Genomic DNA, 25,593 nt, shown 5'->3' with positions numbered 1-25,593 from the left:
CATGGTGTGTGGGTACCCTGCATAGTGCCTGGAACGCTCTTAGCTACAAGTAATGGATTATCAAATGAAAAGTGGCTGAAACAATGCAGGCCTTACTATGTCACTTTGCAAGAAGTCCAGAGGGAGGCGGGGCTGGTCACCGAGGTCTCAGGTTGTCCCATTTGGTGGCAGGTCATCCTTCATGGTTGCAAAATGGCTGTTGCAGATCCCACACGCGGGCATCATTTGCCTATTAGACAGCAGGGCAATTAGGGCATAACGTAATCTTTCTATTAAGTAGAATGCTCCCTGAAGTCTCCTAGCAGACTCCCCCTTACATCTCCTTGCTCAGACTCAACAGGATGATTATTCCCAGGTCCATCACTGACAGAGGAGACCGGAACTGTGGCAATTGGCTTTGATGCCTCATGAGCAAACTCTGGGCTTTTAATGAGGGGAGGGGATGGTGGAGGGAGAGAGTAAGGGTCAGGGATCCACTGACAACTATGAGAATGTGTCTTCAGAAAGCAGTGAGCTCAAGGAGTTCCCTGGCTGTCCAGGGCCTGAGAATCCACGCTCCCAATGCAGGGGGCCCAGGTTCGATCCCTGGTCAGGGAACTAGATCCCACAGGCAGTGGCTAAAGATCCTGTGTGCCACAGCTAAGACCCGGCACAGCCAAATAAATGAATAAATTTTCAAAGTTAAAAAAGAGAGGAATGAGCTCAGAGGATGAAGCGCAGAGTGTCAGATGCCAGCAGGCAAGGCTTGCATCCACGTAGATCATGGATGGTCCTGCACAGAGCGGAGAAGAGTCTGACGGGAAGGTGTTAGGGTAGAAGTTAAACCACGTCGTAAAAGAAACTCTGTAGAGAAACAGAGCAGAGGGAGAAGAGCAGGAGGAGCAGATTTGGGCCTGAGAAGGTTTTATTTTATAGGAGCCGTTACACAGAGAAAGACAGCATAAGTCTGTGGACACCAAGGCCATATGTGGGTGGGGGTTCCTTCCCCACCTGAAATCTTTTGGGGGATCTGAGGTAGGGTTGAGGGTATACTAGAGGTGGTCAGGCTTGGGGGAGCCCTCAAATGTCTAGCTGGGCGTATGTCAACTTGCAGTGACCCCTCGTTGAGGGTCCTTGGGTCCTAATCTAATACTTTGTCTTTTTGAGCCAAAGGAAACTCGCAGACAGAGAGCATTGTGGGGGCATGGAGGGAAAATTAAATTTCTAAGCTTGCCAAGAACTTCCTTTCCAGAGTGCTATTCCGTGTTGATGAGTCTGTGTCTATTTCCTGTAAAGAGGCAGCGGGACCTTCCCCTCCAGCTCCTAGGCCATGTACAGGTCAAGGGAGATCTTCCAGGCAAGCAGGGAGCACCTAGGGCCTAGGAAGAGGGAGGTGACAGGGAGTGGGCTAGGAGGAGTCAGGCCCTGCAGACACCCCCACCCCCACCCCCCTTCACCCCAGCTCCATCCAAAAGGAAACGGATCCCAGGGGTGCCGCAGAGGGGAGCAAAGGGCTTTGAGGGACGGTGAGGAGAGGAGAAAAGGTGAAACAGTCCACAAGGGGCAAGGTGCTCCTGTGCAGTGACGCAAGGGGGGTGCTCCCAGGAACAGCCCGCATCCCTGACCTGTGAGCCCAGGAGCCTGGTCAATGGGGTGCAGGTGCCCTGGGGGCCGAGTCAGCAAGGCTACACCACGCAGGGACTTCGTGGTAAGAGGGCTGAGGAAGACTGGTCCCTAAGGCAGGCCCTCTCCCTCTGCCAGGCACAAGTGCTGGAGTGACAGGCGTCCGCCAGGGCCAAGAGGAGAGCAATGTCAGCAAGCTGCAACCGGAAAGCGCTCTCTGCAACCATCTCGTCAGAGACTTTCTCCCCAAGCCCCCGCGCCTGGAGCATTTACTGTCAGGGTGTCTGTGTCAGCGCTGCCACCTGCTGCACTGCCCAGGCTCTGGAACGGCCCAGGGTCAACAGCTGCCCGCCGCCTCCCCCTGCCCTCGCGGTGCCCCCTCCTTGCAGCAGCCCCGCCGTGCAGCTCGCCCAGCCTCAAGCACGGCCAGCCGCGCCCCTCACCTGCTGTTCCGCAGCCTGACCTTCCCCAGGGGGTGTATGGCTCTCCGTGTGTCCCGTCATCACCATTGACAGAGGAGCCTTGACCCCAGAGCAGGCAGCCTCCCCACCCAGAAACCACAAGCCTCTTCTCAGAGGGTCAGCTCTGCAGTGCGGCTTGCTTCCTCCGCGTCTCACCACCCCGTCCCACACTCAGAAGGGAGGGAGTCACCCATCTTGCTCCCAGTGTCATGTCCGTATGGATCATGCCTCTGCTTCTGTTCACACTTTATGCCGGACAAACTCTTTCTTTCCCTCTTCATCAGTTTCTCTTCAAACTTTACAAAAGCAACCCGTGTCCACACTATGATGTCAAAAGAAAAACATCACCTCTTCCCACCCTCTTTTCATCTGCACTTGCCTCCCTGGTGGCTCGGATAGTAAAGAAACTGCCTGCAATGCAGGAGACCTGAGTTTGATCCCTGGGTTGAAAAGATCCCCTGGAGAAGGGAATGGCACCCCACTCCATTTTTGTTGCTTGGAGAATCCCATCAACAGAGGAACCTGGTGGGCTAGTCCATGAAGTTGCAAAGAGTGTGTGGGACAGGACTGAGGGACTAACACTTTCACTTCTTTCCCTCTTCTTAAAGGAGGAAGAGGATAACCTTCCGCCTCTCCTGCCCTCATAAAATACGTGCATAGGCAGCCTTTTGGCTTGGGGCTATCAACACACACATCCACAGCTCGCCTTTCTCTCTTGAGGCATCGTAGCTTTCCTCATCCATAGACAAAACCAAACCCATTTTGGTACGTAGTTGCAGAATAGTTCCATGGATTTAATGCATCACAATTCATCTGCTCAGCTTTCCCCCCAGGTAGCTACTCAGGTGATCTACAGCTCCTTGTCAGCACTGGCAAATCTGCGATAAACAGTCCCCATCCTCCCTGGGGGCCAACTCTGGGCTCAGGCCTCTGGTCACAGATGCATCCTCCTGCTCCCTGGCCTTCTTCTTCCCTCCCTTTCTTTGTGGCTTTGCCCATTCTCTCCATTTCTAGTCTATAATTTCCATCATTGTACTGAATAACCAGGTCCAGAGAAATGGGACAGAAGCTAAATGGGAAATAAAAGGTAATTTGTTTTCAGATGAGATAAAGCTAGCTTGTTTGCATACTGCTGAGGATTTCTACTGCTTCTGTTTAAAGTTCTTTAGCTGGTTGACTCTACTGCTCTGAAATATATGCTTAATTCCTCCCTCTTACTTTATTAACTGTAAATAATATCTGTTGCCTCTAATACAAAGGATAAACATATGGTTCAATTCTGCTATCACTTGGCTATCCTTCTCTGCCTTCCAAAGTTGCTTATGTATGTGTGTGTTTATTCATTGATTACCTTTGCAACTTTAAATAACTGAAACCTCTATTTCTTCTTCTGTCACTGCCATATGTATCTCAACCTTGTGAGTTGAGGTCATCAACACTCTTCCCTTTCCCCAATCTTTTCTTTCCTCTGGCCCATTCCAACTTTGATTAGTAATAACTGTTTATAGACTTTTGGACTCTGTGGGAGAAGGCGAGGGTGGGATGATTTGAGAGAATAGCATTGAAACATGCATATTACCATATGTGAAATAGATCACCAGTCCAGGTTTGATGCATGAGACAGGGTGCTCAGGGCTGGTTGCACTGGGATGACCCTGAGGGAGGGAATGGGGAGGGAGGTGGGAGGGGGGTTCAGAATGGGGAACACATGTACACCCATTGTTGATTCATGTCAATGCATGGCAAAAAAACCACTACAATATTGTAAAGTAATTAGCCCCCAAATAAAGTTAATAAATTAATTTTTTTAAGTAAAAACTGTTTATAGATTGAATCAAATTGGTTTAAAATATAGCATTGACATGTCTGTACTGGTACTAAGTGGTATGTTAAAATTCAATTATCTTCTCTAGAAGTCATTTATCCATTTACATGTGTATTTATTCATTCAGCAATTATTTACTGAGTACGTGCTACCTTCCAGGCACTGTTTGAGCCACTAGAGATAGCATGATGAAGAAAACAGAAGAATTCCTTGCCCTCTGAAGCTGACATTCCAGTAAAGGAGGCAGGCAAGAAACAGATAATGTGATTCCAGATGGAGATAAGTACTACAGAGGAAAATAAAGCGGAAGAGGAATTCACACAGCAACAAGTTAGGGGCACTTTAGACTGAGTAGTCACAGTTTCCGAACAGGCACCTGGGGGGAGGGAAGGAACCAGTCACCAGCAGCTGGTGAGTTAACCACCGTACATCACAACACTTGGGAGAGCAAAAGGAAAACGCCACGAACATTATCGTCAAATGGCTTTTCTTTCCTTACCTTTTTTTCCTGTACCTTTGAATCATGATACGGCACTTTAGATGCTCCCGTGTCCCTCCAACTCAAAACTCTGATATCCTTTTATTCGTAAAGGCAAACCGTCAATGGCAAACTGTCAAACACCAAACAATTTAAATGTTAAGAGATTTAGTTGCCACTCACTGAATTAATGGATAAATATTTAAATGGTAATGATAATAAGCTCTAATCTTTTTGAGTATTTTTTTGCCATGGGTAAAAAGTAAAGGTCAAGGGGAACCCTTCTCCCTTTTAACATGCTCAAGGAATAGGAAGATGTGTCAATTTGAAAGAAAAGTTCCGGATAATCCATCCTTCTAAAGGATTCTTCTTTATTACTTTGACAAGTTTAATTTAGTTCTGGTTATTGTAATCACATCCTGCGTCAAAAAGCACACTCAGTGAAAGCAATGAAGTCCTAATGAATAAAGACACCCCCTAGGAGCCTCAGTAACAGAATCGGCATGCAAGCAGCGAGGCAGAACTACCGGGATTCTGGCAGAATGATTGGCGCTGCAGATTAGGATGGTCAGAAAGACTCCAAGCCTTCCGGTGTATTTTCACTCCCAAAGAACTTTTCAAGCTTTTTCTAGTTAGTTCTCAGCCTATCTGCAGGGACTATGAGATAAACTGAGGCCTGGAATGACACTGAATCAATCTAGTGTGCCATCTACACGATCCCTGGAACCCTTTGTGATGCAATGCCAGACATGAGAAACTAACATCCAAGAGGTTCTTTTTTCTCCTGGATGAAGGAACCAGGGTCTGAGTACTCACTGTTTAGAAGGATAGAAGTTTCATGAAATGAAGTGGCCAGCAAGGCAGTGAAGGGAAAAGGGAATACTTTCTCTCAAATATGCCAAATTAAGGGACTAACCAATGGCCTTAAGACACAGAATGAAGCTTTAACAGACGGGAATATGGATCTATATAAAGAAATAAAAAGCACTGATAACTCTGCTGTAAATATGAGATTTAGTAACTCTGTTTATAAATATGAGACTCTGAATACTTAAATACTTTTTAATGGATTATTTAAATAGAAATAATAACATTACATTGATGGGTTTATAAAATGTACAAGTAAAATGCATGAAACAAGAGCATAAAGGCTGGAGTGGAGAAACAAATCTACTGCTGTGAGATTCTTATATTATACGTGAAGCAACATAATTGTCACTTGAAGAAAGACTCTGATAAGATGCAGATGAATACTATAAAGCCTAAAGCAACCACTAAAACAACAACAAAAAGTATGGCTAAAAGTAAACAAAAAAAATAATTAAAAATAATCCAAAAATCAGAAAAGGAGGAAAAAAAAGACATAGAGAATATAGGAGACAAGGAGATAAATGGCAAGATGGTAGATTTAAACCTAACCATGTCAATAATCACATTAAATGGAAATGATAAAAACATTGCCCTTGAAAAGGTAGGAATTATTGGATATATTTTAAAGCAAAACAATTACCTGTCATTCACATGAAACCTACTTTAAGTATAAAGACCAAAATAGGTTAAAGTGAATAGATGGAAAATTCACACCATGCTAAAATTAATTGTTTAAAAAGCTTGGAGGGTTTCTTTTAATTTCAGACACGGGATAATACCAGAGGTGATAAAGGTCATCTGACAGCAGTGGCAAGCACATAGAACAAGTGGACACGCAACGTTCACCAAGACAGAGCATATTCTGGGCTACGAACCAAGCCTTCATACATTTGGAAGAACTCAAGTCACACAATGCATGTTCTCTGAGAGCAGTGGGATTTAATTAGAGATGAATAACAGAAATATATCCCAGCACTTGGAAGCAAAGTGATACACTCCTAAATAACTCATGAGTTAAAGAGTGACTGTGTTAGTTGCTCAGTTGTGTTTGACTCTTTGCAACCCCATGGACTATAGCCCACCACACTCCTCTCTCCATGAGTTAAAGAATAAGTCAACTGAGAAATTATGAAGCATTTGAACTGAATTAAAAAGTGAAAATACAATAACCCACAATCTGTAAGATATAAGGGCTTCTCTAGTGGCTCAGATGGTAAAGAGTCTCCCTGCAGTGTGGGAGACCCTGGTTCAATCCCTGGGTCAGGAAGATCCCCTATAGAAGGAAATGGCAACCCACTCCAGTATTCTTGCCTGGAAAATCCCATGGGCAGAGGAGCCTGGCAGGCTATGGTCCCCGGGGTAGCTGTAAGTAAAGCAAGACTCAGAGGGAAATTTATGGCACCAAATGCCCAAGAAGAAATATCTCAAATCAATGATACCAGTTTTGATATTAAGAAACTAGAAAATAAAAAAAGAGTAAATGAAACGTAAAGTAAGTGGAAGAAAAAAAATGAAGGTCACTCCCTAAACAAATAAAACAGAAAACAGAAAAAACAAAATCAATGGAATCAACAGGTTTTTTTGTTCCTTGAGAAAAGTAACATCTAGCCAGACTTATCATGAAAAAGACAAAAGACACAAATTACCAACATTAGGAATGAAAGGGGTAGCATCAGATTCTACAGATTTCAGAAAGATAACATAAGAATATTTTGAGCATTATGCCAAAACATTCTACAACTTGGAGGAAATGAACAAATTCACTGAAAGACACAAACTACTAGAAGCTATTTAAAAATAAATAGAGTAATCCCCTGGTGGTTCAGAGGTAAAGAATCCACCTGCCAATAGAGGAGACATGGCTTCAATCCCTGATCTCTGAAGATCCCAGAAGCTGCAGAGCAACTAAGCTCATTTACCAAAAAAAAAAAAAAAAAAAAAGAATAAATAGATACTCTGGTGGCCCTATATCTAATAAAGAAATTAAAATTTTGGTTTAAAACCTTCACACAAGCAAGCTCCAGGCCCAGGTGGCTTTGCTAGTGAGTTCCACCAACATTTAAGAATTTATACCAAGTCTACACAATCTCTTTCAAAAATGAAAGATATGAAATACTTCCCAACTCATTCTATGAAGCCAGCATTACTCTGACATCAGAACCAGAGACATTACAAGAAAAATAGAGACCAATATCTCTCATGAATATATATTAAAATAATCCTCAGCAAATTCAATCTAGCATTATATATAAAGAGAATCAATGTAATTCATCACACATGTGCATGCTTAGTCGCTCAGTTGGGTCCAACCCTTTGCGACCCCATGGACTGCAGCCCACCAGGCTCCTCTGTCCATGGGGATTCTCCAGGCCAGAATACTGGAGTGGGTTGCCACGCCCTCCTCCAGGGGATCTTCTCAACCCAGGGATCGAACTCAGGTCTTCCAAGTTACAGATGAATTCTTTACCATCTGAGTCACCAGGGAAGCCCAAGAATACTGGAGTGGGTAGCCTATCCCTTCTCCAGGAGATCTTCCCCACCCAGGAATCAAACTGAGGTCTCCTGCATTGCAGGAGGATTCTTCACCAGCTGAGCTACGTAATTTATCATTGTAGCAAAATAATCAATGACCATCTCAATAAATACAAAAACAGTATTTGAAAAAAAAAATCTAACCAATATATGTTCCTGAAAAAAGTCTCAGAAAGCAAGAGGAAATTCTGCCAGCAGATGACCTTCAGGCTTGAACTGTAACCTGGGCTCTTTCCTGGGTCTCCAGCCTGCCAACACATCCTGCAGGTTTTGGACTTGTCAGCCTCCTTAAAATTGCATGAACCAACTCCTTAAAATATATCTTTCTATATATTTGCATCCTATTGGCTCTGTGTCTCTGGAGAATTCCGACTGAAACACATCCCCAAAGTATTATGTTTATGTTTCAATTGAATGAACAAACGGTAGTACATCCAATAATGGAATTCTCCTTAAAAAACTACAAACTACAGTTAAACTCAACAATGTGGATAAATCTTAAATGCATTGTGCTAAGAGGAAGAAGCCAAAGTTAAAAATAACTTGTCATAGAGTTAATAAACTGCTTACTTTTCTTTGTAACACAGATGTGGTCTGATTTATTCTGCTGTTTACTGTAGACATCCCATTTCATTTCCCTGAAATGAAAGCACCACAAAGTGAGATCTTTTGTCTTTTTTACTGCTGGACCCCAGGTGTCTAGAAAAGTTGCCAGCACAAAGTGAGCCCTCCGTAGAGATCGGCTGAGTAGGAAATGAACAAGATTCAAGCTCAATCTGCCTCCAAAGCCAACTTTTCTCACAGCCCCAGATTGTCCCTCATATCTCCTCGGATGACAGTGAAGCCTCCTATATGCTGGATCTGCCCTGAGCATCCCATGATACATGCTGTTGGCACCATGCATAAACCAAGATCTAACAGAGGCCGACTTGGTGGCAGACAGACATTACCTCATTCAGTCCCACCATCCTCCTGTGAATTGGGTACTATCGCCCCTGTTTCATAAATTGAGGAATTGAGTTCCAGAGAGATTACATGCTCGTAAGGTCACAGATCGAGGATTGTCTGATCCCAAAGTTTTAAACATACTTTTTAAAAACCACCCACTATAAACAATTTAATTTTTCTTATGAATATTGTGGAACCTAGAACTTGATTTGGGGTTTTAGTCAGACTATGTCAAAAACAGTGAAAAATGGACATTTCGTCATTTATTATCATTTCAACATATATTTTGAGCATATTGCCTACTACATGCCAGGTAATACCCTGCACGTTGGGAACAGAGCATTGAATAAAATGGTCCATGTCCCTTCTCTCAAATGCTTGTTGTGATAACTGATTGAGACCTTAACTCAAAGTAGCTTAAACACTGAAAGGAATTTTTGGTTCATATTACTATTAAGCCCAGAGGTAGTTCCTTTACTTCAGGTATGGCTTGATTCAGCATCTCAAATCAACAATATAATTTCTTCCTTTCCTCCTTTCCTTTTTTTCCCTCCATTTATCCAGCAATATTTCTCTTGTAACTGAAACTCTCCCTTCTTGTTTGCAAGATGATTTCTGAGACCTACACGCTTTCTTAATATGTCTAAGTTGAGAGAAACATCATTCTTGGTAGCAAGGACACTTAGAACTCACTCAGCTTCCACTTCTTCTCCACCCATGGCAAACTTTGAAGATACTACATACATCAAAAGGCCTGCCACTCCCCCACGTTTGGTATTGTTGATCTGTGTGGAAACTAGAGCAAAGAAGACTTTAGAGTCTGGCTGACCCTTGCTTTCAAAAATGTTTGTCATCGTTGGCTGTCAGTATGGAATCTGCCATGGCTGAGATATGTGTGGCTGTGGAATCAGCCCGGAACTGAGCAGAAGACTTGTTTGCGCTCCAGCTAAGCCACTTCACAGCTCTGTGGTTTCTATAAATCATCTCAAGGCTCTGAGCTTCAACTTCCTCTTTGGTATGCAGATAACAACATCTCCCCTTGTCAACTTCACAGGATTGTTGTAAAAATGCATTTCATCCATCCATCCACTCAATAACTATTATGGGTGGCCCACTCTATGCTAGACATCAACCTAAGTTCTAAAGATACATCAGTGAATAAAACAAAGTTCTTGTGTCTCATAGCTTATGGTGGAGGAAAACAGAGTGTCAAAAAAATTTTTAAATGAATATATAATACATCACGTGGTGATGAGGGCTATGGGAAAAACTGACACAAGTTTAGAAAACGAGGGCTTCTTTGATGTTTTATTTAAGATGGTCCATGAGTGAATATTAGACCAGACCAACGAGGAAAGTGAATGAGTGAGCCATGCAGAGGTATGAGGGAAGAGGATACACAGCACATGCAAAGCCCCTGAGATGATGGGATGCTTGGTATTTACAAGGAAAAGCAGAGAAGTCAGTTTGACTGAGCAGAGTGAATGAAGAGAGGATAGGAGATTGTGAGGACAGAAAGGCAAAATGGAGCTAAATCAATCAGGGCTCTAGGCCATGGTAAAGATTTTGGCTTTTACTCTAATTAAGATAGAAGGCATAGAAGTAGTGTAATATAATGCATGCTTTGAAAAGAGCATGCTAGCAGTTATGTGAACAGGCTTCATGGGAGCCAGTCTGAAAGCAAGGAGACCAGGTAGGAGGCTATTGCAATAAAGCAGGTGAGAACTGGCAGAGGCTTGGACCAAGCTGAGAGCCAAGCAGGTGGGGGAAAGTGGTCAGACTGTGGGTATATTTTGAAGACAGCTTCAACCAGGCTTTCCTGATGAATTGGATATTAGCAAAGAGAGGAGTCAAGAAGGGTCCCCAGTTTGGCACCTAAGAAGTGAAAAAACAGAGATGCTACTTATTGATATGAAGAAGATTGCATGGAAGGGCTCACTGAGGACCTCAGTTTTGGAAACACTAGTTTTGAGATGCCTATTAGACATCTAGACGATGACGCGTGACATTAGATGTATGTATTTGAAGTTCAGGGAGGAGGTCAAGGGTGAAGCTATAAATTTTGGAGTTGGCAACCTACATAAAGCCTTGAGAACAGGTAAGATCACCTAACGAATATGTAGAGATGAAACTATCCTCAGGCCTCTGAAGAGGGAACTCCGATAATTGAAAGTCTGGGAAGAGAGAGGGGCACAGCAAAGAGAAACAAAAATAAGCAGCAGATAATGAGGTTGGAAGGGCTTCCCAGGTGGTGCTAGTAGTAAAGAACCTGCCTACTAGTGCAGGAGACCTAAGAGATGCAGGCTCAGTCCCTGGGTCGGGAAGATCCCCTGGAGGAGGGCGTGGGAGTCCACTCCAGTATTCTTGCCTGGAGAAACCCACGGACGGAGGAAACTGGTGAACTATAGTCCATAGGGTCGCAAAGAGTCAGACAAGACACAAGTGACTTAGCAGCATCAGCAATGAGGTAGGAAGAGGAACAAGAGAGAGACAGAGTGAGGAAGTGAGTGGAAGGAAGGGTTAACTATTATTTCCACTTATTATCCAGTAGCTTGGCCAAGTAGCATGATGGTAAATATAAACCCAAATATAACAGTAATTACATTAGATGTAATGGGAAACTTCATGGGAAATAGATGGGGAGACAGTGGAAACAGTGTCAGACTTAATTTTTTGGGGGCTCCAAAATCACTGCAGATGGTGACTGCAGCCATGAAATTAAAAGACGCTTACTCCTTGGAAGAAAAGTTATGACCAAACTAGATAGCATATTCAAAAGCAGAGACATTACTTTGCCGACTAAGGTCCGTCTAGTCAAGGCTATGGTTTTTCCAGTGGTCATGTATGGATGTGAGAGTTGGACTGTGAAGAAGGCTGAGCGCCGAAGAATTGATGCTTTTGAATTGTGGTGTTGAAGAAGACTCTTGAGAGTCCCTTGGACTGCAAGAAGATCCAACCAGTCCATTCTGCAGGAGATCAGCCCTGGGATTTCTTTGGAAGGAATGATGCTAAAGCTGAAACTCCAGTACTTTGGCCACCTCATGCAAAGAGTTGACTCATTGGAAGAGTCTGATGCTGGGAGGGATTGGGGGCAGGAGGAGAAGGGGATGACAGAGGATGAGATGGCTGGATGGCATCACTGACTCGATGGACGTGAGTCTGAGTGAACTCCGGGAGTTGATGATGGACAGGGAGGCCTGGCGTGCTGTGATTCATGGGGTCTCAAACAGTCGGATACGACTGAGCGACTGAACTGAACTGAACTGAACATTAGATGTAAGTGGATTAAGTAGATCAATTCAAAGTCTATAACTATAAAAACAAATTAGAAAGTAAAATTCAATTTTATACTGCTTACTACAAAGAATGTTAGTTACTCAGTTGTGTCCGACTCTTTGTGAACCCATGGACTATAGCCCACTACACCCCTCTGTCCATGGAATTCTCCAGGCAAGAATACTGGAGTGGGTTGCCTTGCCCTCCTCCAGGGGATCTTCCCAACCCAGGGATCGAATTCGTGCCTCCTGCGGCTCCTTCGTTGCAGGCAGATTCTTCACTGCTGAGCCGCCAGGGAAGCCCCTGATAAGGTGTACTGACAGCAAAGTAGACTCCAGGCAAGAAGCATAATTAGGATAAAGATAAAAGTTTATAATGATTAAGAAACTAATTCTCAAAGAAAAGATCAATTTGTCAATTTACATGTACATTGAAAACATAACTTGGAATACATAGAACAAAAATTGACAAAATTATAAGGAAATAAAGGCAAATCTATACTCATAATGGAAACTTTAACACACATCTCTAAATAAAAGATACAATAAGCAGGAAAAATCTGTAAGGATACATAAAATCTAAATAACACAATGAATAAACTTGATATATTGGCATGTACAGACATTGTGCCCAAAAGAATGTCCAGTCTTTTCAAGTGTACATGGAACATTTATGCTGGCCATAAAAGAAGTTTCAACAAGTTTCAAAGGATTGAAATCTCTCAGAGTACATTCTCAGACCACAGAAAATTAAGCTGGAAATCAATAAAAAAAAAAAAATTTCTCAAATGCCTGGAAATTTAGTAATACACTTTTAAATAGGTCACGGAAAAAAATTTCAATGGCAATTGGAAAATATCTTTAAGTAAATGATAATGAAAATATATCAAAACATGTGGGATGTGACTAACTGCCTGTTATGAGAAAAGTGATAGTCTTAATGCATACAGTTTAAAAGAAAAAAGGATGAAAAAAAATCTAGGTATCGATCTCAAAATAGAACTGCAAATTAGATCTAAAGAAATGAGAAGGAAAGAAATAGTAAAAACTAAGAGCAGAAATTAATGAAATATAAAACAAACTTTCAGAAGAGAACATCAACATTCCCAAAGCTGGCACTTGTAAAAGAATAATTAAAATGTTAGGTTTCTTGGAAGTATGATAAGAAAGAAATAGAGAAGGCACAAATTACTACCTTCAATGAAAAAGAGAACATCAGTCCAACACCTAGAGATATTTAAAAGAGAATGATAATATATTAAGAACAACTTTTTGTTAATAAATTTAAAATTTTAGATTAAAAAGTCCTCAGAAAAACAAGACTAACAAAAAAACTGACACAAGAAGATATAAAAAACTTGGTCTAGTCCTACACACATTAAAAATACTGAATCAACTGTAATCAATAATGTCTATACAATGAAACCTTCAGGCATAAATGGCTTTCCTCTGAGTAAATTCCTCTAAATATTTATAGAAGAAATGATACCAATCTTACATAAATAGCTGAATAGACTGAAAAAAAAGGAAAAGAAAATAAATCAATTTTATTTGTATATAATAGTCAAAGGCACATGGCAAATAACACTTCAAAAGAATACCCTTTGTATCAGCATAAAAAATATTAACATTAATGAGAGAAATTAAGGAAGACTAAATAAATGCTGGAACATACTATATTCATGTATGGATTGTGAGAGCTAGACAATAAAAAAGGCTGAGCACCTAAGAATTGATGCCTTTGAACTGTGGTGCTGGAGAAGACTCTTGAGAGTCCCTTGGACTCCAAGATCAAACCAGTCAATCCTAAAGGAAATCAACCCTGAGTGTTCATTGGAAGGACTGATGCTGAAGCTAAAACTCCAATACTTTGGCCACCTGATGTGAAGAGCTGACTCACTGGAAAAGACCCTGATGCTGGGACAGATTGAAGGCGGGAGGAGAAGGGGATGACAAAGGATGAGATGTTTGGGTGGCATCACCGATTCAGTGAACATGAGTTTGAGCAAACTCCAGGAGATGGTGAAGGACAGGGAAGCCTGGTATGCTGTAGTCCATGGGGTCACAAAAAGTTGGACATGACTGAGCAACTGAACAACCACCACCATATTTCTGAACTAGAAGCTAGAATATAAACTTGATATTTTAAAGATCTCAATCTCAAATTTAACCACAGATCCAAAGCAATTAAAATCAGTTTCCTAAAATTCAAGAGGTATGGACAGGGTTAGTTTGTCAGGAGCTGGAAGATGCATTTTCCATGTGAATGACTCACATGGTTGAGAGTTCAGCTGGGCTAACAAGTGAGGAATCCTGGGCTTCTTCACACGGCTGCCTGGGCTACTCCCTAGCATGGCAGCTGGGCTCCAGGAGGGAGAAAGCAGAGGCAGTCAGTCTTGTCAAAGTTAGATCCTGCGCTGGCATGACATCATTCGGCCCTGATTCAAGAGAGTGGAGAAATACAGCCCACTTTTCAGGGTAGGATGAGACAGAGAACTTGTGACTAGCTTCCATGCAACATAGATGCTGTAATACTTTCATGTCCATATTGTGGGGGGAGGTGGGGGAATTTGAGAGAATTTTAAAATCTTTTTCTATCGAAGTATAGTTGATTTACAATATTGTGTCAGCTTCAGGTGCGCAGCCAAGTGATTCAATTATACATTTATTTTTTCACATTCTTTTCTATTACAGGTTATTATAAGATTTTGAACATAGTTCCCCATGCCATATAGTAAATGTTTATTATCTATTTTATATACATATCCATACTTTCAGTTGATCCATGCAATATTTTTCATCTTTAATAATTTACTTATTTAATAAGCTTGAAATAAATATGACAAAACCTTAATTGCATATGCATGCGTGCAACACAAATGTTCGCTGTGATCATCTCTGCATACTTTTCCTGTTTTCTTTAAAATTTTAAGTTGAGGCTTTATTTTTTATGACAGTTTTAGATTTACAGGAAAAATTGCAAAGATTCTATGGAGTTCTCATTTAAGAACTAGTCCACCTCACACTCACAGTTGCCATCTTACATTCATATGGCATATTTGTCAGCATTAATGGACTAATATTTATATCTTATTATTAAATTTCATCATTTATTCAGATTTCTGTGGTTCTAGCTGTTTTTTTGTTTTTATCCAGGATACCAAATTATATTCAGCTATTCATATCTCTTTATGTTCCTCTGGGCTGTGACATTTTCTCAGACTTTCCTTGTTTTTTGTGACCTTGACAGTCTGGAGGAACACAGGTAAGGTCCAGTGTTGGTTGCCCTATTATTGGAATTTGTCTGCTGTTTTTCTCATGGTTAGATTGAGGATACTTTTTGGGGGGAGGGAGATCATAGAAGTAAAGTGCTATTTTCATCAAAACATATCAAGGGCACATGCCATCAAGTTGATTTATGATTGCTGACATTAGCCTAGATCACCTGGCAGTCAGGTCCTCCATAGCAGAGTCACCTAGAAGGAAGATGCTATGTGCAGCTCACATACACCCCTCCTTCAGGATGAAGCATTGGCATAAAGTATCTGGCATTCATCTGTAGGAGAGATTTGTCTCTTCTCCCTCATTTATTAATCTATCAATCATTTGTTTATATCACCACCAACTCGTGGGTATTTTCCACTTTGGATTATAATGAACATTACTTTATTTCGTTCCTCAAATGGGCCCCCAGGGGCTCTTTCATTTAGTCAGCGGCATTTCGATTTGGATATTACCACTGCCAGGAGAAAGATGAGAAAAAGGCAGTTCATCCAAGTGATGAGACAAGCCCAAGACGCAGCAGCTCACCTCTGACTTCCAAATCTCCACTGCATCTGTTCAGCCCACTTGTTGCCCAAAGGACTGGCTGAGATCAACAGGAGCGCCTCCTAGAAAGCCAAGCAGATCAGCACAAGCTGTGGGAGGTCTTTGTGTGTATGTGTGTCTTCTCCACAGTCTGAAAGTTCATAGCCCAGGAAAGGATAATTACATATCTCAATAGAGAAACAAAACAAAACAAAAAACCCATCTGAACAGCACTGGGTCATAATGAAGCGGTTCAAGGCTCCATAAATAGTGCTTCCCTAGTCCTCAACCGTCTCTGAAGCAAATTAAAGCTTGCCTCAGTCCTGTGCATGAACTTGCTGCCCTGCCCCAGCCCTGGGACTCCACAGGTCTTCACCAGGAGCACCATCTGAGCAATGGACCAAGATCTGAGGACACTTACACAAGCCCAGCACACAAGGGGTGAGCGTTCAGTGGCCCCCTCTCAACACAGAGTTGTTCTGGAACTCCACAAAGAGTCCCCACATGGGCTACTGATTCCAGGCACGAGTGCCCCAGCCAAGCACAATGATCACACAAATACTTCTCTTTGTATCCAGCAAGGAACAATCTTGAGAAATAAACCGGAGGAAAAAGCTATGTCAACCTTGATCTCAGTGATATGCTTAATTAGGAAGTCATTCAAAGCTGAGGTGTTTCAAAACACCCAAGTCATTAAAAACACCCAAGTTCCCATTCACAGAGCAAATTCTGTATGGAGTGCTATTAAAAACTTATCTAACACAGAAAATGCTTTTAATTTTATATAATATTTTATATATATATTATTTATTTATTTTATTTATTATTTATTATTTATTTTTATTTATTATTATTTATTTTATTTTATATATATTTTTTAATTTTAAATTTTTTTATTTTTTTACTTTACAATACTGTATTGGTTTCGCCATACAATGACATGAATCCACCACAGGTGTACATGAGTTCCCAACCCTGAACCCCCCTCCCACCACCCTCCCCATACCATCTCTCTGGGTCAACCCAGTGCACCAGCCCCAAGCATCCTGTATCCTGTATCGAACCTAGACTAGCGATTCATTTCTTACATGATAGTATACATGTTTCAATGCCATTCTCCCGAATCATCCCACCCTCTCCCTCTCCCACAGAGTCCAAAAGTCTGTTCTTTACATCTGTGTCTCTTTTGTTGTCTCGCATACAGGGTTATCATTACCATCTTTCTAAATTCCATATATATGTGTTAGTATACTGTATTGGTGTTTTTCTTTCTGGCTTACTTCACTCTGTATAATCAGCTCCAGTTTCATCCACCTCATTAGAACTGATTCAAATGTATTCTTTTTAATGACTGAGTAATACTCCATTGTGTATATGTACCACAACATTCTTATCCATTCATCTGCTGATGGACATCTAGGTTGCTTCCATATCCTGGCTATTATAAACAGTGTTGTGATGAACATTGGGGTATACACGTCTCTTTCAATTCTGGTTTCCTTGGTGTGTATGCCCAGCAGTGGGATTGCTGGGTCATAAGGCAGATCTATTTCCAGGTTTTTAAGGCATCTCCACACTGTTCTCCATAGTGGCTGTGCTAGTTTGTATTCCCACCAACAGTGTAAGAGGGTTCCCTTTTCTCCACACCCTCTCTAGCATTTATTGTTTGTAGACTTTTGGATTGCAGCCATTCTGACTGGCGTGAAATGGTACCTCATTGTGGTTTTGATTTGCATTTCTCTGATAATGAGTGATGTTGAGCATCTTTTCATGTGTTTGTTAGCCATCCGTATGTCTTCTTTGGAGAAATGTCTATTTAGTTGTCTATTTAGTTCTTTGGCCCATTTTTTGATTGGGTCATTTATTTTTCTGGAATTGAGCTGCATAAGTTGCTTGTATATTTTGAGATTAGTTGTCAGTTGCTTCATTTGCTATTTTCTCCCATTCTGAAGGCTGTCTTTTCACCTTGCTTATAGTTTCCTTTGTTGTGCAGAAGCTTTTAATTTCAAGTAGGTCCCATTTGTTTATTTTTGCTTTTATTTCCAGTATTCTGGGAGGTGGTTCATAGAGGATCCTGCTGTGATTTATGTCGGAGAGTGTTTTGCCTGTGTTCTCCTCTAGGAGTTTTATAGTTTCTGGTCTTACATTTAGATCTAAAATCCATTTTGAGTTTATTTTTGTGTATGGTGTTAGAAAGTGTTCTAGTTTCATTCTTTTACAAGTGGTTGACCAGTTTTCTGAGCACCACTTGTTAAAGAGATTGTCTTTAATCCATTGTATATTCTTGCCTCCTTTGTCAAAGATAAGGTGTCCATAGGTGCATGGATTTATCTCTGGGCTTTCTATTTTGTTCCACTGATCTATATTTCTGTCTTTGTGCCAGTACCATACTGTCTTGATGACTGTGGCTTTGTAGTAGAGCCTGAAGTCAGGCAGGTTGATTCCTCCAGTTCCATTCTTTTTTCTCAAGATTGCTTTGGCTATTCGAGGTTTTTTTGTATTTCCATACAAATTGTGAAATTATTTGTTCTAGCTCTGTGAAAAATACCGCTGGTAGCTTGATAGAGATTGCACTGAATCTGTAGATTGCTTTGGGTAGTATACTCATTTAGAAAATGCTTTTAAATCCAACATCTCTCTTTGCCAGTAGTTTTTAAAACAAAGCTGAAATGGCAAACATGCACATGAACAGATGCTCAACATCACTAATTATTATTAGAGAAATGCAAACCAAAACAACAATGAGGTACCACCACACACCAGTCAGAAAGTCTATGATCAAAAACATCTACATACAAGAAACGCAGGGGAGAAGAAAAAGGAGCCCTCCTATACTGTTGGTGGGAATGTAAATTGGTACAACCACTATGGAGAACAGTATAATTGTTCCTTAAAAACTAAAAATAGAGTTGCAATATGATCTAGCAATCCCACTCCTGGGCATATATCCAGATAAAATTCTAATTTAAAAAGATATATGAACCCCTTGTTCATAGCAACACTATTCACAATAGCCAAGACCCAGAAACCACCAAAATGTCCATTGACAGATAAATGAATAAAGAAGATGTGGTGTATATATACACAACGGAGTATTACTCAGCCATGAAAAAGAACTAAATAATGCCTTTTGCTGCAACAACGATGGACCTAGAGATTATCATATTAAGTAAAGTAAGTCTAAGACAAATATCATATGATATCAATTACACCAGGAATCTTAAAAGATGATACAAATGAACTGATTTACAAAATGGAAATAGACTCACATATATAGAAAATGAACTTATGGTTACCAAAGGGGAGAAGTAGGGGAAAGACAAATTAGAAGTTTATAATGAACAGATATGCACTACTGCCTATAAAATAAACAAAAAGATCCTACTGAATAGCACAGGAAACTATATTCAGTATTTAATATCTTATAATAATAAACTATATTGGGGAAAAAAGCTGTCTTTTAAGGTATTCCAAATATTATAAGCAAGTCTCGAGAATACACATAGCAAGTTTTTCATCTAAACATTTTGCCATATTTGCTGCAGATCTTTAAAAAAAAAAAAAAAAAAAAGTAGAAGCCCTCTCAGTCTCTGTGTACATCTCCATTTCCTGTCCCACCATCCCTCACCAGCCCTTATCTAAAGCTGGTATTCTCAGCCATTCACACCAAACGCTTCTCTCCTGCCTTTCACCACCCCGTGCTGCTCCAGGAGCACAGTACTAGGTAATGCATCAGGAAGCATGTGTTGGGGGAGACCCACCAATCAGAACTGCTCAGCTCCAGAGCAGGCTGCCGAGCACAATTGTCAGGAAGAGGAGATAGGACCTGGAGGAGAGAAGGGACTTGAGACATAATGTTATCTGTTTTGCCTTAACTCTCCTTTGTTTTTCTTAAGTTGCTGTGCCTGTGATGAAAATGATTCCACATGTCAACATTAAAAAAAGAACTTAAGTTCTTCATTCTCTAAAGAACTGAGGGATGGGGAGGCTCAGAGCTGGAGGAGCAGAGGAGGGCAGGGCACTGGGGAACCTGGGTGGGGTGAGTTCTCAACTGGCTACATAATACTGTTACAGTCCAGAGAAGTAGTGAGTGTTAACAGATTTCTAACTTTTTTTTTTTTTTTTTTTTGGCCTCACCACGCAGCATGTGGAATCTTAGTTCCCCAACCAAGGACTGAACCTGTACCCCCTGTATTGGAAGCACAGAGTCTTACCCACTGGGCAGCCAGGAAAATCCCTATCAGATTTCTAAAAATTATTTGATAAACTAGGGAATGTTTGGGCAGGCTCTTGGGTTCAGAAATCGATTTCTGCAAGATTTCTGCTGACTGAATGAAGACTCTATGAGTGGGTTCTCTCCGGGACATCAACTAAATCAAGATAAAAACAAACAAACAGACGTAGGAAGACCCCAAACCATACTTAGTTGCTAAATTTCCAACCATACTAAATTTAAGTTTTGCTAGTGAACTCAGAACTGAACCCAACCAAAGTGTTTTCGAAATCTCAGTTGTCAGACTGGTTCACTCTGGAAGTTTCTAACACTGAAGACCTAGACTCAAGTCTAGTCTCTGAATTACTATCACTTGAAGGGAAGGAGATGATCGAGGGTGTGCTTTGTGCCAGGCATAGTAATGGCTGTTCCACTTTCCATAGCTTATGTAACCCTCACAAAAGCCTCTGAAGGATGGCACAAGGCATCGGGGCTCGGAGAGGTTAAGCGATCTGTAACACAGCCGGAAAATAGTCTGTCTGGGTGGGCCTTAGATTGAACACAACTGTATGTACACTGGTTTTCTACAGCGGGCTCACCTGTGTTGTGTGTGGTTGGACTGTTTCAGATTGCAGGGAACAGCGAAGTGCCTGGGCTCTTGTTTCCTCGGGACGTGGCAGATGAATTGGAAGAATCCAGAGGAAGCAGAGGAGCTCAGGAAACAAACGCAATCACAGCTGTAGCCAGATTCAGGCTTCTTGAAGGAGGAAACAGTGACCTGTCTTCTCGCCATAGGCAATGTGGCTGCTGATTCTGGGGACACTGTCCTGCTCAAGCTTGTCTGTCTCTCCCTGCTCTGCTTGTCTCATGATTTCTGCCTCACGGCTCCACATCTTGCCCGTCAATCCCCTGCTCAGCCTGTGTGTCTCCCTCTTTCAAAGGACTGGTTGGTAAGGGGCCAGGCACCCCATGGATGGACATCCTCACATCTCCAGCTAATCCTTGATCCCGTTATGTGTGTCCAGGGTAGCGAGGTCACAAGACACAAATGTGGTTTATCATACAGAAGACCCCACTGTTCCTCAGAAAGGAGACGTGGGTGCGGCGAGCCCTTGGGGTCCCAGGGACTTCAGCCTTGGCCTTCTGTGGCTGCCATCACCAATCATCACAAGTTGGGTGGCTTTAAAACAGTGGGCATTTACTCTCCAATGCAGTTCAGGAAGCCAGAAGTCTACATGTAAGGCTCCAGTAAGGCTGTGCTCCTTCCCAAGGCACCGTGGAGCCGCCTTCCTCTTTCAGGGCCTGGTGGCCCAGGCCTGCCTGGGCTTGTGGCTGCTTCCCTCCCATCTCTGCCTCTGTCTTCACATGGCCTTCTTCTCCATCTGTCTCTGTGTCCCCCTCTCTTATTATAAGGACAACAGTCACTGGATTTAGGGTCCATCCTGAGTCCAGGATGACTCCATCCCGAGGTCCTTAACTAAGTACCTCTGCAAAGGCCCTATTTCCAGAAAAAGTAACAGCCTGGGTTTCCAGGTGGGCATGAATTTGGAGATACACTATTTAAACCATCACCATTTCTCTATGGTACAATAAGCAGTGTCACACACGCACACATCCAAAGTTTACCAAGGGCTCTGAGAGAGCAGGGCTCAGGCCCTTGTTACTTCTTTGGATCTCCTCCAGCATGTGCCAGATAGCAAGGAAATACCTACTGACTAGACCAGAACAGACCAGGAAAAACAATTCTGAAAAATCAATTGATATACCATTTTATCAAAGTTCCTGCCTTCTGTATGTGGTTGCAACCAGCTTTGGCATCCTGTATTCATCACGGCTGCTGGTAGTAATTTTCTGAGCCATCCACACCTCACAGCACCCTCCCCAGAGATGTGAAATCATGACTTTGTCCTGCTTTCTGAACAGAGATCTGCCACACTGCTTCTCCATCCTGGAGTCGACTTGGTGCCATTTCTGTAGCCTAACCCTGCCTTCTAGTGTTTTTCTGCCCATGAGCCAACTGAGTCCAAAAATCCATGTGAGGTTCCTTTCTCATTGCCTCTTGTTACTTGAAGAGACAGATGAGCCCTGTTTCGGCTCAGCCTTGTTCACTAAATGTTCTTTGGTGGGAAAACAAACCTAACCAAACCCCAGAACTCTGGTTTGGTTCTCAGTGATAAAAAAAAAAAAAAAAAATTTGGATTTGGTTCGAGGTTGAGCAAACTGGTGCAGTTTGTTCCGGTTTCTGGTTCGTCGTTCAGGCCAAGTCCCTGCTCCAGACAGAAAGAATGTCCTTGGAATGTGTCTTCCAAAGAGCTCAACAGCTGAAAGGGCTGCATGTCCAGACTGAGGCCGCCTGCTCAGCAGACAGAGGGACTTCCCTGTGGCTCCCCAGGCTGGTCTCCGGAGCCTGGGGACAGGGCACAGCAGCACGTCCGGTCGGTTCTCCAGGGAAGGCCGTGGCTGCAATGCAGCTGAGCCCAAGGGACCGGGGAAAGGAGTGGCGGCAGCTGGCTGGTGGGGGTCGCTGTGTAAATCTGTCACCAGTGCCACACAAGCACAGCTCTAGGGATTTCCATCAGGCAGCGGGACCCAGCAGAGGACCCAAAGAACTGAGTAATGTTCGGCTCATCAGAAGGCAAGGGGGAGTGATGGGTCCCAGGGGAGCTGGCCAGAGGCAATCAAACTCAAACTGTTCTTAGCCTGATGCTCCTTCTGCACAGCTGGCTGGTCTGATAGGCCTGCAGAGGAACGCTCCAAGCCTTCCTGTTTGGCAGGTGTGGATCAGAGCACAGTTTCTCCGGCAGAGAAGCTCTCTCCCTCCCCAGCCAGGAAGTGGTGAGAAGCCAAGGCTCCACCATCAGGATCTGCATCTCCAGGGAGCCACGGCAGGGGGCAGAGCAGCTGGGGGCCTCAGGGACACCAGGCAGTGAATCATCAATAAGGAATTTCAAAAGGAAAACACATATTTCCACTCTAGGCTCCCTCCCACGCAGACCCACACACCAAAGGGGTCCTCAGATGCAGGAACTAGTCAGCAGGCCTGATCAGGTTTGCTCTGAGAGCTGGAAACCCAAGGGCTGGGACCAGAGAGCATGTCCCCGAGGGGCTGCCCCAACTCTGCGATGTAGGGAGACCCACACCTCAGGCCCCTGTGCAGGAAGCTGCCAAGCACTGTCAAGGAAACGGAATGAAAGCCCCACGAAGCAGTCCAATCCAGCACTGCTATTTCTTAGGACTACCTTTCCTAGGTCCTTACCCTTTAAATTATCAACCAAAGGGCACCCTTATCCAAGGCAACTCAGGTGTTCCCTGACTTAGCTCGAAGCCATTTTTATTCTTTCTTGGCTACGAGGATGGCAATCACTGCCTAAGACATAATCCAGAAATATTTCCGAGTGCTGGCCACCCGGACAGGATCAGACCCCTTAGCACACTAGCTCTCAGCTGGCTGTGCATTCCGTTCAATGATCCTCGCTGCATGCTGGATTCAATTATAGGTTTCCTTACACTTACATCTTCATTAGGGCTACATTGCTGAGTAGATGGAATGTGCTGTCAGTTTAAAAAAAAAAAACTGTTACTTGTTCTTTTTTTTCCAGATTCACCAGTTTTTTTTTTTTTTTCAAAGATTCAACACTGTCTAGTCCTATTAAAAAAAAGAGAGAAAAAAAATTGCTTGGCTCAAGCATATATTGCTAATGGGCATGGAATTGATTCACAAGTTCCCAACTTGAGTTAAATAAAAGTAATTACTGCAACCTAGAGTAACTGGTTCCATTTCCAATATTCACAGAAGGCTGTGTGTGTGTGTGTGTCTGTGTGTGTGTGTGTGTGGACTTGAGTTGGGAGAGAAAAGAAAAAAATGAAAAAATATATCAGAGAGTATTTAAATGTATATATATATACCCCTAAAGACATCTTTAGCTGTGTGGGCGGCAGGTCTTGAAAGAAACAAGTGAAGCAGAGCTGGCAGAGAGCAGAGCCCTGAAGACCCCAGGATTCCAAGACTGGGCATCGGGCTGTCTGGGCACCAGAAGTCATGAAGAGCAGTGGCCACAGTGCCGGGAAGGCCCATTCCACACCGGCAGCTTCCAGCACGTGGGGGCCCCTTCTTGCTCAGCGGCAGAGCCTACCCCGGGCTCCAGCAGAACCTTTGCCCAGCTCCCAGTCCATGGAATGTCATATCTCCCCTGTGGCTCCAGGAACCCAGGTCCCACTCTATCCCCCACGTGGGGCCCCCGGAGCTGGATGGTATTAGCAAAGGCGGACACAGCATGGGGTCAGCTGAGACACGCCCATGTGGCTTCAGAAACCACTTCATCAAGGACAGGCATCCAGGGAGAGGTCTGCAGACCTGAAGGAAGCTTTATGGCCAAAAGAAAGACCTTGAGAGCTGGATACTCTGGAAGGGAGTTGGCAGCACGCCTTCCCCAGTGATGTGAAGACAGTGGAACTGACTTCATGGATGTAAACTGAGATTTATCAACTATCTCTGTTAGAGTTCATGCTTGGTTGAAACCTAAAATCTTTTGGAGCTTTCTTTCTGCCACCTATAGAATTACCTACTATCCTGGCTTTGTTTCATCGGCAAATATAATAAGCCTACCTTACATGTGGACAAAAAGGGGGCAAAAGAGGATGAGATGATTGTATGGCATCACTGACTCAAGGGACACGAGTTTGAGCAATCTCTGGGGAGAGAGTGAAGGACAGGGAAGCCTGGCGTGCTGCAGTCCATGGGGCCTCAACGAGTCAGACATGACTGAAGAGTCAGACAGGACTTATGAAAATGCTAGAGGGAATTCCCTGGTGGTCAGTGGTTAGGAGTCTGCACTCTCACTGCCAAGGGTACAAGTTCAACCCCTGGTCAGGAAACTAAAATCCCACAAATCTGCACAGCGTGGCAAAAAAAAAAAAAAAAAAAAAAAAAAACACCATAACAACTCAAGTAACAATAAACTGATTTTTTAAAAATGAAAATGCTAGATAAGGAAGGCCTCCACCCACCCAGTGACCTCCACGCAGATGGGCCCCACCTGCTTACCAAGGAAGGTTGTTCAGCCAAGTACATGTTCACCGACCTACTCTACCCACCCTCACACACTCCCCAGCTTACCTGTAAAGATGACACCAGATCTGGGGGGCTGAGAGGGAGGCACAGCTTGGCAATCAGGTTGCCATGGGTGTCTCTTCTTTGTTTGGGTTCCCAGAGAGCTAGGAAACATGGTGTGCTGACACGGCCTGGTGCAGGACACACGCAATTCTGTGGACCCTGGCCCAGGATCCTCTTGCAAATTCCACATCACAACTGGAGAGGCTCCTGGCTGCTCCTCAGACTTCTCTCTGGCCAGCCTCTGTGGATTCTCAGCCTGGCAAAAGAGGCCAGTTTTGTAAATTCTGGCAACAATGTAGGGTCTGTCACATGCCGCCTTTGATTTTGGTGTCTTGATTTAAACACAAACCACGTAATTTTCATGTGGTTACTGCTCTTGTCTCCTTCTCACCTCGAATTTGGTTCATCAGAGTCAGTTTTCCAGAAGGGTGTGAGGCCCGATGGTCCCCAGGGGTGGTTCCTTGATACA

At 43.0% G+C, this 25,593-nt stretch overlaps 1 long non-coding RNA gene across 1 annotated transcript; it reads right to left on the bottom strand.

Annotated features, from left to right (window-relative positions):
- LOC102168203 lies at positions 1-25,201 on the bottom strand. Its single transcript, XR_310857.3, has 3 exons — positions 25,128-25,201; positions 4,388-4,499; positions 1-229 (listed from the first exon to the last, which is right to left on the bottom strand). It is a non-coding gene; the product is annotated as an uncharacterized LOC102168203 (long non-coding RNA).

This window comes from Capra hircus, chromosome 20, assembly GCF_001704415.2.
Source record: "Capra hircus breed San Clemente chromosome 20, ASM170441v1, whole genome shotgun sequence".
In the NCBI taxonomy this organism is placed as follows: domain Eukaryota; kingdom Metazoa; phylum Chordata; class Mammalia; order Artiodactyla; family Bovidae; genus Capra; species Capra hircus.
Note: the sequence above shows the minus strand (reverse complement) of the source record. Positions and strands in the feature narration are given on the sequence as shown.